Source organism: Aptenodytes patagonicus, chromosome 10 (assembly GCF_965638725.1).
Source record: "Aptenodytes patagonicus chromosome 10, bAptPat1.pri.cur, whole genome shotgun sequence".
In the NCBI taxonomy this organism is placed as follows: Eukaryota; Metazoa; Chordata; class Aves; order Sphenisciformes; family Spheniscidae; genus Aptenodytes; species Aptenodytes patagonicus.
Genome location: NC_134958.1, coordinates 15,787,846 through 15,805,677, shown reverse-complemented (window position 1 = coordinate 15,805,677; position 17,832 = coordinate 15,787,846). Strand labels below are relative to the sequence as shown.

At 44.7% G+C, this 17,832-nt stretch overlaps 2 long non-coding RNA genes across 6 annotated transcripts; one reads left to right on the top strand and one right to left on the bottom strand.

The window, feature by feature from the left end:
• LOC143165034 (uncharacterized) lies at window positions 1–12,912 on the bottom strand. 2 transcript variants are annotated; one of them, XR_012996187.1, is made up of 7 exons: window positions 12,861–12,912; window positions 12,344–12,460; window positions 11,768–11,876; window positions 11,212–11,325; window positions 2,714–2,836; window positions 1,149–1,241; window positions 1–430 (listed from the first exon to the last, which is right to left on the bottom strand). It is a non-coding gene; the product is annotated as an uncharacterized LOC143165034 (long non-coding RNA). The 2 variants fall into 2 exon arrangements; XR_012996186.1 differs by lacking the exon at window positions 12,861–12,912 and adding an exon at window positions 12,614–12,700.
• Window positions 12,844–17,445, top strand: LOC143165032 (uncharacterized). Of its 4 annotated transcripts, XR_012996184.1 has the most exons (4): window positions 15,673–15,735; window positions 16,560–16,623; window positions 16,728–16,871; window positions 16,977–17,445. It is a non-coding gene; the product is annotated as an uncharacterized LOC143165032 (long non-coding RNA). The 4 variants fall into 4 exon arrangements; XR_012996183.1 differs by lacking the exon at window positions 15,673–15,735 and adding an exon at window positions 12,844–12,974 and having other exon boundaries at window positions 16,618–16,871; XR_012996185.1 differs by having other exon boundaries at window positions 16,618–16,871.
• The last annotated feature ends 387 nt before the right edge of the window (window positions 17,446–17,832 follow it).

The following is a 17,832-nucleotide window of genomic DNA, read 5'->3' as shown; positions in this document are numbered from 1 at the left end:
TTTTTTCCTTCAGTGTATTTACATCTTCTTTTTCTCTGCATTAGTGAGTGGGGATGAAGGGAAAACCGATTCAGAACTTTTCCCCACAACTATTTGTGTCCTGAGCAGCCATTTCCATTAGCAGCAAAAGTCTCCATTTCTCTGGTCTTGAGCTTATTCACCGCTCTGTGGATGTCTGAGGTGTTGCAGGGGTGCCTGTGGGAAAGGGAAGGCCTATGCGAAGGGTAGGCAGATGAGATCTTGGTGCTTCTTTTTTGTTGCTTGCAGGAACTAACATGCAAAAGCTCTGATTTTCACCCTTGTTGGAGCCAGTCCAACAGAAACATCCCGGTTCTGTTGGCACCAAAGAGGGTAGCAGGTCCTCATTGGTGGCATTTGTACCAAAATGGGGAGGGAATGCTGCCAGAAGACTCTCTTGTGTGAAGAGCGGCTATGGCCCAGGGAGAGGATAGAAAAAGATTATGCTGAGAGAAGCTAATTTTAAACGAATTAAAGGAAGATAAATTCACATTTTCTGGTAGAGTATCCTCCAGGAAAAGAAATCAAATAAAATAACATAAAAGTAATAAACAGCAAATTCAACATTAGTTTTAATGAAGGACTAAGCAAATATTGTAGACTTTTTAATAATAGTAATAAAAATCTACAAGTATCATAACAATATGCATGTTGTAAACTCATGTAATTGCATGCAGTTATTGTTCCTAAACTGCATCTTGGTTTTTGCAGCAGTAATATATTCTCTGTCTGCCTGGGAAGATTTGGTAGACAATGACTGCAATGATGGTACAAAAGTTGAAAGAGGTAACGTGGGGGAAAGGGAGTTCTGGAAGACTCTTTTCAGCTCTTTCTTTTGTTGTTTTTTATTTAAATGCAAATCTTTCAGCCAAAAAAAAAAAGTTCAAAATCTGATAAATATTCAGTAGCCTTGGTGGATTCATGAATGTGAGGCTGAAGTTAGAGAAATGGTGAGTCATACAGAAACTTGTCCAGGGAAACAGGGCACTTCTGATATTTTGAAGTTAAAGGAAGAGCAGAGTATAGCAAATTCTTAAAATAAGCCAAGGCTTATAGTGTATTTTAGTGTCTTCTAACAATGTACTTCAAAAGTAATTTTTTAAAAATAAACTATGTAGGAAAATACTCACTTTAGTCATCTTCAGGCAGACCTAAGCAGTACTGAATTCAGACAGCTATAATCAGTGCAGCCTTCTGCTTTCAGATCTGTGAATGACAAGTGCCTGTAAAGGCATGGTATGTTATTGTTAGAAAAGCAGGTTGTTACGAAGTCTGGGACCAGGTCATCATGCACAATTGTAGTCGTGAGCGTGGTATCTAGAAATGTCGTTCTGCTGTGAATGCACTGTTTCAAGTTCTGGTTTGTATCAGTGGAAGTAGCCCTCCCCAGGCTGAGATCCTCTCCCAGGGCTGGACACAGTCTGATGCAAACAGGTGCAAAAGCTCATTTTCCCTTTCTGTCCCTTGGTAAATCAGTGTTTGTACAGCGTGGCTTTTACTCCCTGGGCAAAGTGCTGCAAAAATGTGGCTGCTCCACACGACTCCTGTGAGAGCAGTACTAAACCTTCCTGCAGCACTGGGGTGCCTGGGGATACCCACTCCTCCTTTCCTCTCAGCGTCCTGAAGAGGGTATGAGAGTCAGCTCCTCCACCTGAACAACATTATGGCATGCTATAAATATGTTAATTCTTTAATTTTTTAAGGTTAAAACTTACTTGACCTATTTAAAAGATGTCACTGTTTCCAGGGCATCAACAATAAAAATAATACCTGAAAGAGACCTACAGAAAAGCTTGGATGCGTGTCATGAACGTCATGTTATTTCATGGCTTTATGTTTAAGCATCTTAATTACCGCATCTACTTACATTTAGAAGATTACCAACTAGAATGGGTTCAAAACTTTGTTTAAATGAAATCTACATAGCATAAAAAGAATTCATGGTAAACATCTTTGGAATGTAGGTAGAGATGACAAAAATGTGTGGTTTGGTATTTATTGTGTACTGGTATTGTTATTCTTGTCTTTTTTTTTTAATGTTTCTGTCATACCTCATTATGAGTTCATTACAAGGGCTTTGCCTTTACAGTATGACATGAGTAAGCTTATGTTTAGCATTATTATTGTTATATCATTTGCTTGTAAGTTCTGCCTATTTTATTGCTGAATTATAAATTTTTTAGCAATTTTATTTAGAAAATAAATGTCAACAAATGTCTAGGATTTTTTTCTGGTTTTATTCAGATCAATTTAAATTCAACTGTTCAAATCTGAGATAAAATACAGCTTAGTAAAGTCTATATATAACCTTAACAGCTATTTAGCACTGACTACGACTGGCCAGAAAATTACTATTTAGGGAGGGCTTCATACATTTTGAAATAAAAAACATCTCAATTTTTTTTTCACTCCTTCTTGAGGAAAAAGAGACAAATTCTCTATCTGATGCAGTTGAGGGCATGGAAGGTGGATCTTCTACATCTAAGACTAGTGGGTATTTAGGATTATATATTATTTAAGATATATCTCACTTTATAGTCTCGACTTCCACATCCCTCTTTGAAAGCACATTTGGAATATTGTTGTTTGTTTTCTTGCTTTCAGCTGGGGACAAGCTGCTACAAGGACTCAAGCTTGTGTCCTCAAGCTCAAGATGTCCAGAGAAGGACTTATGCAGGGGGACTCCCTTCTGTACCTCAGGTCTGGACCAGTTGGACGCCATTCTCATCCCAGGCTGTGCAGAGTAACAGGATGCTTTCCCATGACTTGCTAATCCAGCTTGGGAGCCAAGCAAGGTGGGTATTTGCTAACAAGCTGCCTGGAAGGCAAAGAGAATTGGTTTTTCAAATATTGAAACTCATAAAAAGAAAGGGCTTGCCTCTTTCTGTCCCCCCCCAACTAGACATAAAATAAAAATTTGTAGTCCTTCAGGAAACTGGCACATTACATAACAAGTAGGTAAGAATGAATTGTTCCTTTCAAGTCAGTATTTAAAAGAAGAAAATATTTAGAAAGTGAATCTTGCAGTCTAGATAACAGTCATTTTGTTTTATATAGCTGCTAGTGAAGAATCTGGTGTCAAAATGCAGTGGTACTTGTAAGTAGTAATCAATAAACATGAATTATTTAGGAGACGCAGGATAAAAATGGGCGAGTATTAAAATAGAATCAATCCACTGTATAAGCACTAAGGAATGTATGAATTCCTAGCAAATTGATAGTGACATCCATTTGGAATCTCAGTTTACGTGCATAAAAACAAAGTGTAAGTTAATATTTCATTATCTAAATGTAAATAAATTATATATAAATTTTAACTAAACTGCATGAACTAACCATTAGGGATCAAGTATCTTAAGTTAGAACGTCTACAGTATATAAAAGCAGATATGTCTGGCCAGATTGTGTGAGAACAAGAAGTGACTGCATTTCAGATAAATAACAGGCACCTAGAAATCATGTGAGGTCAGTCAGGGAGCAGAGGGATTCAACTGACCACCACATTTTAAAACAACCTGGAAGGAAGAGATGAGACAGTTTAGGAGCGACTGCTTTCCCTGTGCAACTGGTAGAGAGACCGTTTTAACACCGTTCCAAGGTGAAGAAAAAAAAAATCTATAGTAGAAATGGCAACACACAAGAGACAGACTGATTAAGGCAATTTACTCTGCTAGACATCAAATGCTTTTTTGAGGCTATAAGTGATCATTCAAAAAATTATCTCAGATCAAGCACCCATGGCCAAACAAAACCAAGCAGAGAGGAGTCTCTATGTTGGAGGGGCAATGAGAAAGTCTCATTTAACACAGACCCTGTGTTATTCACACTTTTTGCTTGTTCTGTCTGCAGAAGTCAGGTCCCAACAGAGCTCTTGGATCCTGGAGAAGCCTGATGAGAGATGTCGTTCCAAACCAACCAACAGAGAAGTCACCCCACAGAGAGGAAGAGGAGTAATAGTCCTCACATGTAAATGAAGTGAGGCAAGGCCTGAAAAATGCTGCACAACAAAAGAAAAATTGAGGCCAGAAACTAGGAGTGCCTGAAAGAGCACTTTGGAGAGCGAGCACCTGTGGGATGGTAAGAAAATGCCAAACAGGTAACAGAGACAAGAAAGAGGGTAGAGATAATCCCTCTGAAAATACTAAAATGAGCTTCTTAACCTACAGTTGTATCTCTGTAGTACATGTCTGAATAGATATGGGGACAGGAAACTGTTATTTATAAGCTAAAGCAAAAAGTAATATTGGGGGGGCGTAATTTTTTTTTTTTAAGCAGTAACTCACATGCATAAAACAGGGAGTGAGATCATGACCCTGTTTAAGCCAGTGGCAAAATCCCTTCGACTTCAAGTCACAATCAAGGCTTTTTACTCACAGTTCCTGCTCACTCCTCACCATGTCACATTAGCACTACCTCAGTGTTAGAAGTCAATACTGGGCCTTCAGTTGTGTGCAAAGTTACATACACACGTATGCGAGTGCTGTATGTTTTGTACACTGAAGTGTTCATAGCTGACCCCCATTTTGTTGTTAGAAAAACTGAGGCACAGAGAGCCCAAAATAGGACTAAGGCTCCTGACTTGCAGCATAACACTTTGTGGCTGGGAGCATGGTGCTTCCCTCTGCTCTGGGTGTCCCTGAGAGCCCAAACTGCTCTAGGGACCTCCTGGGAAAATGGGCCATCACCTGTTCCTAGAAAGCTTGTATCAGCCAGAGCAGGAGACCAGTACTGCTTTACAATTTGCAATGAGCAGAGAAGCTGATGAGAATGGCAATCACGCATCTGGGGAAGTATGAGTCCTGAGCACAGTGATAGCCTTTGATAGGTAGTGATGTACGCATTCAGATGCAGTACAGGTATAAAAATACTAATCTGTATGATGCTTCTCCTGTGTAAGTATGACAAGCATCGTTGCAGGCATGCAAAAAGGCAGTAAGATAAAATAGTTTTCTGAATGCTATGCAGCAAATTACAGACAAAGCCAGTATTCAGGCACACCTAATCCTCAGTCTGTGTCCAATCCTACTAATTGCTCAAAGTGTCTTTGTTGTTGTCGCATACAAAAGGTAATTACATATTTGAAAATGTTCCCCCGCTAGTTGCTTGGAGAGCTATTAAAGAACCCACACGTGAGGGATGAACAGAATGAGACTGTAAGTTTCTCATTGTTTAACAGAAATGCAAGACTGGCAAACTCCCCCATCATGTGCAGGACTGGTGCTCTGAATCGCAGAAGAAAGACTTCAGTAGCAGTGTTTAAAGTGGAATTGACAAATCTGAGGATTATCAGTCCACAGACTGTAAGAAAACTAATCTGAATATTGCAGTCCTTCAGTGCTTGAAACTTCCATTGCTTTCAGGGTCTGCAAGATTAGCCCCCAGTTTGCAAAGGAAAAGCCTTACCTGAAAGGCTTTTGAGGCATGTTCCTCTTTGAAGGAATAATTCAAACCACCAGTTCATTCTAGAGTATTATTACAGATCTTCATCCCTGTGCTGCAGTTATTGGTTTCCATGTGCATGGAGTGAATTAGTGGCATGTTTCAGCTGGATTTCATTATTCTATTATCCAGTCAGTAGTAAAATCCATTCATGTCAACTCTGAAATACCAACCGGTTGTGGATGCAATGTCATGTTTCATGGGAGCTGGTTACATTATGAGAGGAAAAAAAAGTTTGCCATTTAAACAAAATGGCTATTTAGCTCTTCTTTGAAACTGAACTTTTGGACAAGCAGGAGGAGGTAAAAAGGTAAAAAAATCCTGAAAAATCTCTGGATGGGTGGAAGTTTCAGCAAATTATTGATTACTTAACCATATTATTTGCCCCAAAGGCAAAAACATCCTGTGCCTTTGTTCTGCTGTTATCCTGCTGGAGTTGATCAATTTCACAAAGTTGTTCAAGCAAAGAATTAAGCCTACTTGTACGACTCTCACCACTGGGCACTGAATAATGCAGAGGCAGAGAAAGCACATTTCTGCTTCCCTTGCCTGCTTGGTTCTAACCCTGACCCACCACCACCTTGCATTTGCATGTATGTGTTTTGCTGAATAGACAAAGCATGTGCTTATTCTCTTCTTCTAGCGCCACTAAAGTTTAAATTCATAAAGTTCCTTCTCCTGATATTTCCTTAGCTTCCTCTCCTGTGACACTTATATGTCCTGCCCTATGATCAGGAGTAAAAGAAGCACATTGATATTGCTTTCAAACGTATGTATTATCTAAAAGGCAAGTCCATGTAAAATGTTTTCCGAATGAACTTGGTTAAAATTTCAAAAGTATAGATGGATGGAGAGTGGGAATTTCCAGCATATCCAACAGTAGAAGAAAAGTAGAAACTGCTTATCTTAACATATCCTATAAAATTCTGTAGATCATCAGCTCCAGGTGATGTGCCCTTATTAAAGCACCAAAAATGTTTCTAGACTCACTGCAGCAAAAGCAAAGTTGTTCGACAGCAGTGTTCATCTATTAGGACAGCAAAATGATCACCAATTCCGACATGAGTAACAGAAAGGTTAAGTTAAAGATCTTCAAAAGGAGGACTTTTTTAGCCACAAGGGACAAAAGGAGTGGAAAAAAAAAAAGGACTGAAGAAAGTTGTATACAAAGAAGCCATTTAATGCAGATTTGCCATAAGGCAAGATAATAATGCTTGAACGTTATGAACTGCAGAAACTCCATGAACACATTATATTTTAAACACTTAATCTGTTTTACAAACTATGTACATTCTTCTGCTAAATAAGATGAATTGGGATTCAAGAAGCAGCACATCCTGACAAATCTCCTCCTAAAGGCATCCATTAATATAAATCAACAGTAGCAATTTTGTTTGATCATTTATTTGCAAGAATCATTAAGGTTTATTAACATAATTATTCCCTGTGGGACTTCATGTCACATAAATGAAAAATGGCATTATCAATATTTAAAAGATAAGTGTGTAATGTTCAGAGTACTTAAACAGTACTCTGCAGGTGGTGTCCAGCTGTAGCAAATTAGATTAGGTTTAATTTCTAAATTGTAGAAATGTAATTTCAGTGCAACTGTTTATTTCAAAACTACGTTTGCTTATTGTGCAAAGCATAAACACACAACCAAACTCTATAGTTACTTGTTACAGTACGTGTGTGTACACATTGTTTTCTGATTTCAAGTAAGCAACTTGTCTGAAGATATCAAATGAGAAGCGAATGTTGCTTACTGGTGGAAGTCCTTTTATAATCTTGTCTTTTTTACTTTTTACAGTCCTATATGATGACCTGAAATTTTCTCAGTGAAATGAGACGACTTTCTCCCTCATCCTCTTATCTCCTTCCAAGCAAAATAGTAGTTATGGTGTTATTAGATCTCCTTCTCTACAGAGACACGGAGAAGGGCCCTGCTTTCCTGCAGTAGCTCTGAGACCAAAATCAGCTGGTGCCTCTGTACCAACTCTGTGATCATCTCAGTACTAAGAATGAGCTTGGCTTACATGAGCACTTTTTGAAGCAGACATGGGGACTGATGCATAGCAAAGCCGTTTGGGTAAGATTGCACCGGTCCTGCCCCTGCGCGGGCAGCTGCCTGAAGCATGGCGTGAGCCCCACACTCACAGCCTCCAGGGCAGGCACTTTCAGGTTTCTGAAGGATGCCGAGGAGGTCAGAGTTAAGAAGAGAGTATATGGGAATATAATTATGACAGTTTGAGGGAGGTCAGATGAATGAACTGCCTGCTTGTCATCTGCTTAGGGGAAACACTGTGCATCTTTGGTTCCCCTTGCTGCTGCTAGAGCAAGTGCTGAGCGGCAGGCATGAGCAAGAGCACACGCTGCTTTGGGGAAAAGTTGCCAAAGGTTCCTGCGCAGATGAGTTACCATCTGGGCACTGCTCAGAGTAAAAGCCTTTAATTGAGGGAAGGGACTAGTGAGAGTCCAGCTGCAGGGTGGCAGAGTAAACACGGCTTTTGGGGCTGGGTAAGCCCCACTTTTGGGCAGTGGATCCACGGTGCGCAGAGCAGCATGGTGCAATGCAGGGAGTGTGGCACTGAGCTGCAGCCACCCAAGAAGGCCTCTTGAGCCCTCTCCACAGCTGCTGGCAGTGCTGCGATCCCCCAGCTATGCAGTGCCCCACATCACTGTGCCCTTTCGACAGACCTGGCATGCAGGGTCCCAGCAAACGAATCGTGCTGAGAAGTGAGAGACTGGGAACGCCTCGCAGACAGAAATTTGTGGGCTTTGTCTGGTCCATAGCAATACAGAGGCAATTCACCACTTCGCTGGTGAATTTTTTTTGGAGCACAAAACTGATGTTTTATCAGCAGTGAAATGTATCATTAACCACTGTGTGCTCTTCGCCTCTCTAAAGGCTCTTGAATAAAACATCAGGGATTTTACTAAAAATAGCCCAGGACTCCTCCAGACACACATCCCCATGTGGGGCTGGGAAGCAGCGCCTTTGCCAGCCTGGGGCTCGTCACAGGGCTCTACTGAGGCTGATGGGCAGGATGAAGTGCTAATGTGAGAGATGGACACAGGCAGCAGAATTACTTTCGCATTACTTTCATGTTGCTCTCAGCCCTTTCTGGGACTGATGTTTGTTTTCTGTTATTGCCCTTCAGTTGCCCTTTCCATTGGTTGGCTTAAGCTTATGGTTACAGATTAGTTTGTTAAATACTCTGTTGTTTGCAAATGGCATCCATCATCTTAGTTTTCCACTCCTTGCTAAGCTCCCCCTTTAGAGCTCCTCAGTTTTTTTAATTATTCACAAATGTTAAATGGAACTCTTTGGAATTAATTGTGTTTGGTGGTATCTTGCAGGAATGAAAGGAGTCTGCTTTATTCTAAGCATGTTTCTTGGTGCTCTCTTTTGCACTCAAGTTAGAATATATACTAACACCTGGACTCGGTGCTTCCAAGGGAGTAGGCAGTCCTGGAAGCATATGCCATCTCATCCTTTTACTTGGTGTATACTTTTCTATGGGTGCTACTATAGGGAGAAGAGGAGTAAAGCTTAGTACTTAACAGTTTTTTCTCAATATCTCATTCAGCCTTGGAAATTACAAATCTTCCTTCCAGAAGTGTATATTCTGACAGCATTGCACACAAAATACTGAAAAGGAAACCATGACCTGGTCAAGTGCTTAAATGATGGCCAAAATCAGCTGAGGTGATTATGATGACTGGGTTGGGGGTAATGACTGGTTTCCCTCGCAGACACTCCCTTTGCCCTGTTCAGTTGGGCACTTTGGCAGATGAGCTCGTTGCATGCTGGTTACACAAATGCCTCCTCTAAACCCCACACAGGAAAGATAAGGATAGGATAGAGTAGGAAAAAATTTAAGTCTGGTATTTAATCTTTCTGCTTCCAAATTAAAAGCTACAAATGGAGCTTGTTATCTTGAGGGGCACTTTTTGACAAATAATTAAATGAGAGCTCACATGTAAAAATCTGATTAAACTAGATATAACTTTTTTGAAAAGCTTTTACAAATAGAACTTTCATACCCATAAACATTTAGATTCTCAACTAAAAATCATCACTGTTCATTTTCTAAAGAAAGAACTCAGTCCTTTTGCTTGAACTTATGATCTCTATTCTTTTTCACAGGGGACAGGAGTTTGATTATGATAGGCAAGTGGATAAAGCTCTTGCTACACAAACCAGAAGTGTCATTATAGCAGTGGTTTTACAACATTCTTTACATAGAAGAACTATATTTGCTCTGCCTAGAACATTTGCTTAAAAAAATGATTACAGGTGAAGCAGAAAGCCTGGTAATTGCAACTTGTATTCTCCACAGTGTTTGCTAGTTGGATTAAAAAGAGCATGGTGGACATGGCTCTCTAATTGTTTTTTAATCACTGAATGCTAGCAAAGTTTTGCCAAATGCACAGGAGAAATGCCCTGTTCCATAACCCGAACAGATTTACCAGCTAGGCAGACAGTTGGCAAGAAAGCTCAGACTTTGCTGTGTGCTATAAAAGCTCATTTCCCAGCTCACTGAATGGATGTTGTACAAAGCCTGGCTGATGTCGATAGTGTAATTGCTGCCTTTTTTTCAGGTTACCTATAAGAAGCAATTGAACTGCAATATAAATTAAAGTAGGGAAATAATAAGGAACTATAGAATATATAGGACACTTACAAACTACTAAACCATGTAAATAATGTTGATTGATGGGAGAGATGCAGAAAGGCACAAACTTGGTATTGGTTGGAATAATAGGAATGGGACAGAAACTGCAGAGAAACAGGAGCACCCAAAGAAAATATGAAAGAAACAGCCAGAGAGCCTAAGGCAGTCTTCCCATCTTGACCCTGAACAAATCCTGAAAGGCTGAGACTAGCTAGAGAGACTTTGAAATGAGTGATGAAATAGCGTCCTAATTCCCTACTTTTGTTTTACAGTATCAAATGAGTTTGAGCTGCATGTTTCAAGAAGCACTTATGTTTTCTGGCGTTGCTAATGTGGAAACAAAGAAATGACAAGGATTGTGTGGAGGTAAGAGATTGTGGGATGAAAAATGATTTTGTCAACATATAAGCCTGGAAGGGACTGTCTAATCCTTCTGCCTGCACAGAAGCAGAATCTAGTGTAGTTGCACTACACTACAATTTTTATTTTTAAAGATCTTCTCTACAAACTACCTAAGGAGTCTGTTTTGGTGTTATCCTGCCCTTTTAACTAGAATAACAATTACTTCACGTCCAACCAGCAAAAATAGCCTCTGTAAGAAACTGGAGTGTAATGTCACTGTGAAGTAAAATTCATCTGTAGTCTTTGGAATTTATGTATTCAGTTGTTAAAAACAGTGTGTCCCCTCAGAAAAGTGGGTGGGTGCTTTACAAACTTGAATAAATCAGTAATAAATATTAACAGGAAGTGTTAAGAACCCTGAGTTTACCCAGAAATACATGCTATACAATGCTTTGGATGTAAATTAATTCTATTAGTTTTAGTCACATCAGCCTTTAGACGCACAGCTAACAGCTTTTACTCTTGACCAGTAGAACTGAGCAGAGATGGAAGACCAAAAACAAAGCAAAGAACATGGCGCCCCTAAAAGACTAATTTCTGTTCATGACTGTTGCACAAGCATGACCCCCCCACCTGATATGGGGCGGGGGGGCAGGGCACAAACCCGACGGGGGGGGGGGGGGGGGGGAGGGTATAGTACACAGAAAACAAACGACACAGACTACCTCCTTACCTGCAGCTGTAATTCCCTAAGGGGGGCTGTAGTTGGCCGATGGAAAAACCACACTGGCATGACATGATGACTCAAAGATCCAAAATAGACACCTTACAGCTACAGAAACTGGTGCTAAAAACACAACAGATAAACAATAGAACATAACTGCCATGACTGATACTACAGCAAGCCTCATTGGACACTTAAGGAAAAGGCAAAACTGGAATAATAGAAAAAGCTTGCGTGCCCGGGACTGCGATAAAAGACAGACCCCTGCCTGGAGACTGTTACAAGCACAAATAATACACATCCTCTTCTCCAAGAAATTCCGGGAAAGACCATGACAAACCTGCACTGGAAATAAGTGTTAAATATATACATTATATATAAATATATATTATATATATAAATATATATAATATATAAAAATAGTCAATGCCTCTTAGTAACAGTGACTGTGACATCTGGATAGATGGTGAAGAGACAGATGCAAAAAATTAAGTAGGGAATGAAGTAAGTAAAAGGCACGGAGAAAGAGAGACCTTAGAGTTCTGGAGGGTATATTTTAACGTACCTAATGCTTTCCAAGATGAGACTCGTCTGACGTTCAGCCCTGCATACTGTGATGTGGAGGCCTGGATGGTTTACACTGTGTCTCTGGTGACTTTGTCATGCTTGAGAGACTAAAACAGAACAGACCTCACTGACGCCCAAATCCAACTGCAAAACCCATCTGAGAATGATGAACCCTCCTCCCTTTCCCAACCATCGCCCAGTCCTAAAACTTTAGAAACCCCCTTCTCTTCTCCTGAACCCCCTGCGTTGGCTGCTCCTCGGGAGCTGCTCTGAGCCATACCCTACGTTCTGTGGGCACCTCCTATCTTCCGTGTTGCCACAGACTCTGGGCTCTGCTACAGGCCCACAAGATAAGTGAAGTCCTGACGCTTACAATCTGTGAAGAGCCTGCCGCAAGCTGCAAAGGTTCTAGGGACAACGTGGTACTCTGTGGGCGATGGGGAAAGGCGACAAGCCATCCCATACGCTGAAAGACACTATGCCTTACGTCCCTGCTGCTTTCTTGAGAAATGCTAAAACTCCACATACAGATGCATACAGGATGCTCACCCTAACCCCTGCTAGATAATCTCACCATCAGTCCTAGTAAGAGAGATGATACCAGCAACTCATATGCTATACAGCAAAACTGGTAAAAAAGACAAAGTTCCAGCTTCAGTAAAGTCAGGGATTCCAGGAAAATGCAACACACCTAGAATTAAAGAAAAAAAAGCATACTATTAAATCATCTTGCTACCCCTGAACACTCAATACAAAGTTACTGACAAAAAAAAAAAAAAGCTGCAAACAAGTGTACTTTCCACTATATATGGTGCTTAACCTTGGCTGGTCCTGAAGCTCTTACCTGAGACGCCTCTGCTTCTCTAAATGTCGAAACACGTCTGCCCAAACACCTTAGCCAGCTCAAAAGCTGCAACCGCCCGCAGGAGCAGCCGCGCACCGGCCGCCGCGCGGCCCGGGAGCGGAGCGAGCGCCCCCGGGCGAGGCCGTGCCTCCCGGGCCCCGCCCACCGCCCACCCCATGATCCCCCGGGAAAGGGGCGGGGCGAGCCAGCAGGAGGCATCATGGCGGCCGGCGGGGGGGTGTCTCACCTGCCTCAAGTTTGCAGCACGCAGAGCACTGAACAGAGAAAGCGACCCGTACTGGAAACGACGATGCCTCCTCTTCTACGACGGCTACATCTATTGCATCAGCAGTGTGACCGGGTAGGGAATTAAACTTAATTTTTCTGGGGCGTAGATAGAAAAAGATAGATGTCATGCTAACCTATGTAGGAAAGTAGTTCGTTAAATGCAATAACAATATTATAAAAAATTGTGTGCTTTAGTTTCCTTTTAAAAACCCAAAATGCTGTGGGGTTACGCTTCATTTCTCGCAATGCCACGCAACTACCTAACTGTACCAGAACTACCTTCTGGATAGGGCTGAATGACAAAGCAGAATTAGATCCCTAAGAGTCCCTTTTCAAAAATATCTCCGGTTGCAAAGTAAATTATTTACTGTAAATCACTGACGACTCAGAGTCACCTCAGCGGCCTCTCCAGCTGACTCCCTTAACAGAACTAGATGAGTCCTAAAGGGCAGAAAACAAAAAAACCATGGAAATACAAGAAATTTATCAGAAACTGTATGAAGCAGCCTAATTAACACCTAAGTAGCTAGAACAAAAACAAATGGCAAAACACAACAAAAAGCACCCCGGGAGATGTCTCGATCAAAATAGATGAAGGCTATCGCCTTCTCTGAAAAACTCAAGATCTGAGCTGACGATAGACATCTTTGGGGTACCAGATACCAAATAGAAACATGCTATAAGACAGAAAACAAACAGACTGCTGTGAGGCACAAAGATGGCTTTGGAAGAGGTTCTGATAGAGCGAGAGGCATCATCACAGGGATTAGAGAGGGGCCGGAGAGACCAAAGAAGTCTCGGGGATGCAATGAGCTCAAAAGGGTAATTGACCAAAGTACAGATGTCCTCAGGGGACCGGGGACTGAATGGAGGCGCACCAAACGGGTGAGAGGACAGAAGGACCAACCAGGGTAACAAATGTGGGCTCAGGAAGGGTTCTGAGGGGAAAAGAGGGGTGCAAAGTGCCCTCCCCAGCTAGAACAGGGCTCTGGTGCGTAGTCACAAGAACTCGGCAAAGGGAGCAGAGGAGTCTTGAGGGGGCCTGAGAGACCAAAGAAGCCTCAGAGATAACAATGAGGAACTCTGAAGGGGATTTCAACAAAGTACAGATGTCGTCAGGGGGCCAGGGGCTGAATGAAGGCATCCTAAATGGCAAAGAGTAAGATAAGAGTGCTCTGAAGCACACAAAACCCAAAAAATCGAAAGGGAGCTAAAGTGCTACAAGAGTGCTGTGAAGTACAAGAAGGGACTCATGACATTGTTATAGAGAGTAGAAGAATTAGGAGGGGGCAGGGTGAGAAAAGAAGGATTTGAGACACAGTGAGGGCCTTGGGAGTCTCAGGAGGGCATCTACAGATGACTGAGAGAGGAACCGAATGGAGACACCCTTGATGGCAGAGAAAGATAAAGGAGCGCTGCGTAGCAAAGAAAAATGGGAGGCTCTGATGGAACAAGAAAGATGAAAGGGAGATAAACCACTACAAGGTGCTGTGGAGAACGAGGAAGGTCCTGGGAGGCAATTGTGACTGTGAGGAGAGGGGTGGTGAAGGGGGACTGACGGACAAAAGAAGGCTTGGGACAACAAGGAGGAACTCAGATGATCATCTGAGCAGAGTACAGATGGTCTCAGGTGGCTGGGGACTGAACACAGGAATCCTAGATAGTGTAGAGGAACAAATGAGTGCTCTACAGCTCAAAGTGCTACAAGATGGATGTGGAGCACGAGGAAGGTCTCGGGAGGCATCATGACTGGGAGAAAAAAATGTCTCGGTCATGTCAGAGGGACAGAAAAAGGATTGGGGACACGACGATTAAATCCAGAGGGGACCTGAACTGAGTAAACATGTCATAAGAGGGCCAGGAAATGAATAGAGGCACAGCTAGAAGGAAGAGAGGACAGAATGACTGCGCTGGGTCACAGGTACGGACTCAGGAAGTCTTCTGAGGGAACAAGAGGGGTGCAAGGTCCGCTACAAAGCTAAAAGTGTGCTAAGGGCAACCTCAAAGGCATCGATAGGCATCGTGACACCATTAGAGGGGTCCTGAATGGGCCAGAGAGACCAAAGAAGGCTCAGGGACACCAGGAGGAAGTCCGGAGGGGATTTGAACAGACTACAGATGTCCTCAGGGGACCAGGGACTGAACCCTAGAGGGTACCTCCATAGAGGACATCAGTGTTCAGGAGGTTAAAAATGGCATCAGGAAAGGTTTTCAGGGAGCAAGAAGGGTGCAAAGTGCACTACAGAGCCAAAAGAGGGCTGCGCGGCACGAGGATGGCCTCTGGAGGAGTGATGGCGGGAGAAGGGTGCTGAGAGAGAGAGACAGAAGGCGGCTCTGGGACACAATGCAAAACTCAGGGAGGTGGCCCAACAACGTACAGATGTCCTCAGAGGATGAGCGACTGAATGGAGACATCCTAGACGGCAGTGAGTAAGGTAAGAGAGCTCTGGGGCACAGAGAAAGCCCGAGGAAGGGTTATGTCTGAGTAAGAGACGCAAAGAGGGCTGCAGAGCTCGAAGGGTGCCGTGGGGCACGAGGACAGTCTCGGGAGGAGGCGTCGTGACAGGAAGGAGAGGGCTCCGGGGGGGATGCGGACATAGAGACACAAAGGGTTGCTGACACGACGAGGGGATCGGGAGGGGATCGGAACAGGGCGCAGATGTCCTCAGGGGACAGGTGTCCCCGGCACCGAGCGGCAATTACATGGGGGCGGGGCCGGGTCCCTGAGTGGCGGGGCGCCTGCGCAGGCGCAGAAGAGGGGCGGTGGCGGCCGGCACGGTCGCCGAGTTCCGTTCGGCTCCGGCCGCGGGGCGGCTGGAGCTGGGCCGGGGCAGGTGAGGGGCCGCGGGCGTTATGGGGCTGTGGGCGCGTTATGGGGCTGTGGGCGCGTTATGGGGCTGTGGGCGCGGCGGGTCTCGGATGTGGGATTCCTCCGGTCGGAGCCTCCGTGGGCGGGGCCGGGCTCTGTTCTGGGGCCGGTGGGGGCAGAAGGGGCCCCGGGCCGAGCGCTGTCCTGGGGTTCGTCGGGGGGCTTTGGGGCCGAGCCCGTGTCCGGCCGGGGGGAGCAGGGGCAGCCCCATCCGGCTCTCGGCTGCTCCTTGTCGGGCCCGGGCAGCCTCTGTCGCTCCCGGCGCGGATTGGGCAGCGGCGGCCCGGGGGGCTCCTGCGGCGCCGGGTGGGGAAGGGCTCCGGCTGCTGTCTCCGGGGGATCCTGGAGACGGGCTGGGCACTGCTCCTGGAGCGGCTGGGCCCGGCTCCCCGCGGGGGTGTTTCGGCCTGGAGGGGTTTGGGGTGCGGGCCCGGCGGTGCTGGTGATGCCGGAGAAATAAAGCCTGAAACAGCAGTAATAAAGCGATGCCCGGCCTGTGCTGGTGCTGCCCTGCAGAGGCGTGGGGCCGGGCCCTCGGCAGTTCCCAGGCGCTCCCCAAAAGTGCATGTGGGGCCCTTGGGGTGCAGGGCTGTGGGGTGGCTGCGCTCCCCCCACCCCTGAGGACAGCCTGCCCCAGGAGAACTGGGGGGAAGAGGCCAGGCTCCCCGCTCGCAGAAGTACAACTCGCCTCCCTGCTGCTCTGGGCTGGGAAGAGCTCCTTGTTGGGGTCAGCCTCAGAGTACAGATCTGGTTGATGGATGCCCTGGCTGATGGAAGCTCTGGTTCCAGGTAATTTCAGCTCCAGCCAGGAGACATTCCTGCTCATAGATGCTCCTTCCTGTTACAGCTGCAGGTAAGCTTGGCTTTGGCTAACAGAGGCTATGGGTTGCGGAAGCCCCTCCATTCAACCGTGCTGGGAGCACAGCCCCGGCTGATGGATGCCATGACTTGTTACAGCTCTAGCAAATGGAGACTCCAGCTGTAGAGCAGCTCTGGCTTCTTACAGCTCCCGCTGATGGATGCTCCAGCGTGTTACTGCCCCAGGTAATTTCAGTTCCTCCTGCTTGCAGCTCCGGCTCCTGCTGCTTGCTTCAGGTTCAGGTAACTTGAGTTCCAGCTCTTCATGGCAGTGAGATGCTCCCGCTTCTTACAGCTCCTGCTGATGGACATTCCAGTTCATTTCACTCTGGCTTGTTTCAATTTCAGCTCCAGCTTCATACAGCTCTGGCTGATGGATGCTCCAGCTTGTTAGGTTCAGGTACTTTCAGCTCCAGTTGATGGATGCTCCAGTGCGTTTCGCTCAGGCTTGTTTCAATTTCAGCTGCAGCTCTGAGATGCTCCAACTTGTTTCTGTTTCAAGTAATTTCAGCTCCACCTCCTTACAGCTCCAGATGATGGATGCTCCATCTTGTTACAGCTCAAGTTACGTGAAGCTCCAGCTCGTACACGCTTCGACTGCTGGATGCTCCCTCTTGTTACAAGCCAATTAAAGTTCCAGCTAATTGCAGCAATCTGGGCTTTTGGCAAGGTTGTAAATCAATCATCACTGTCATAACTTGTATATGAGTATGAACTGTCATACTTGTATGTTGTCTAAATATTGAATAACTATTCCGGTGGTTGTACACACCTTGAATAAAGAGTTGGACACACAAAAAGTGCCTTTCCCCCCAGAGACTATCTCAGACGTCTACTTCGGCCTGGTGCATGCCAGCCTCCCTAACTTTGGGGACCAATGTGATCAGACCCCCACCTCCGGCAGGGGTCCACGCACCCTTCCCACCCCCCTCCCTTCCCACCCAGACTCCAACACCCTCCCCCCACCCCCTTCTGTCTCCTGCCTGCCCAAAGTTTCCCCCCTGAGCCTCTGTTTTGGGGGCTGGAAACAGCTGACTGAGCCTCTGTTTCCAAGTCCCAAAAACTTTTAGTTTTTTTCTGAGTTCCAGGACTTAGCCTGCATTTTCAAGCGCTGAAAACGCATGACTGACTTAATCTTTTTCTGAGCTTCAGAAAGACAGCGCTCACCCTCTGCTTTTGAGCCCTAAAAACAGCACTTGGTGTC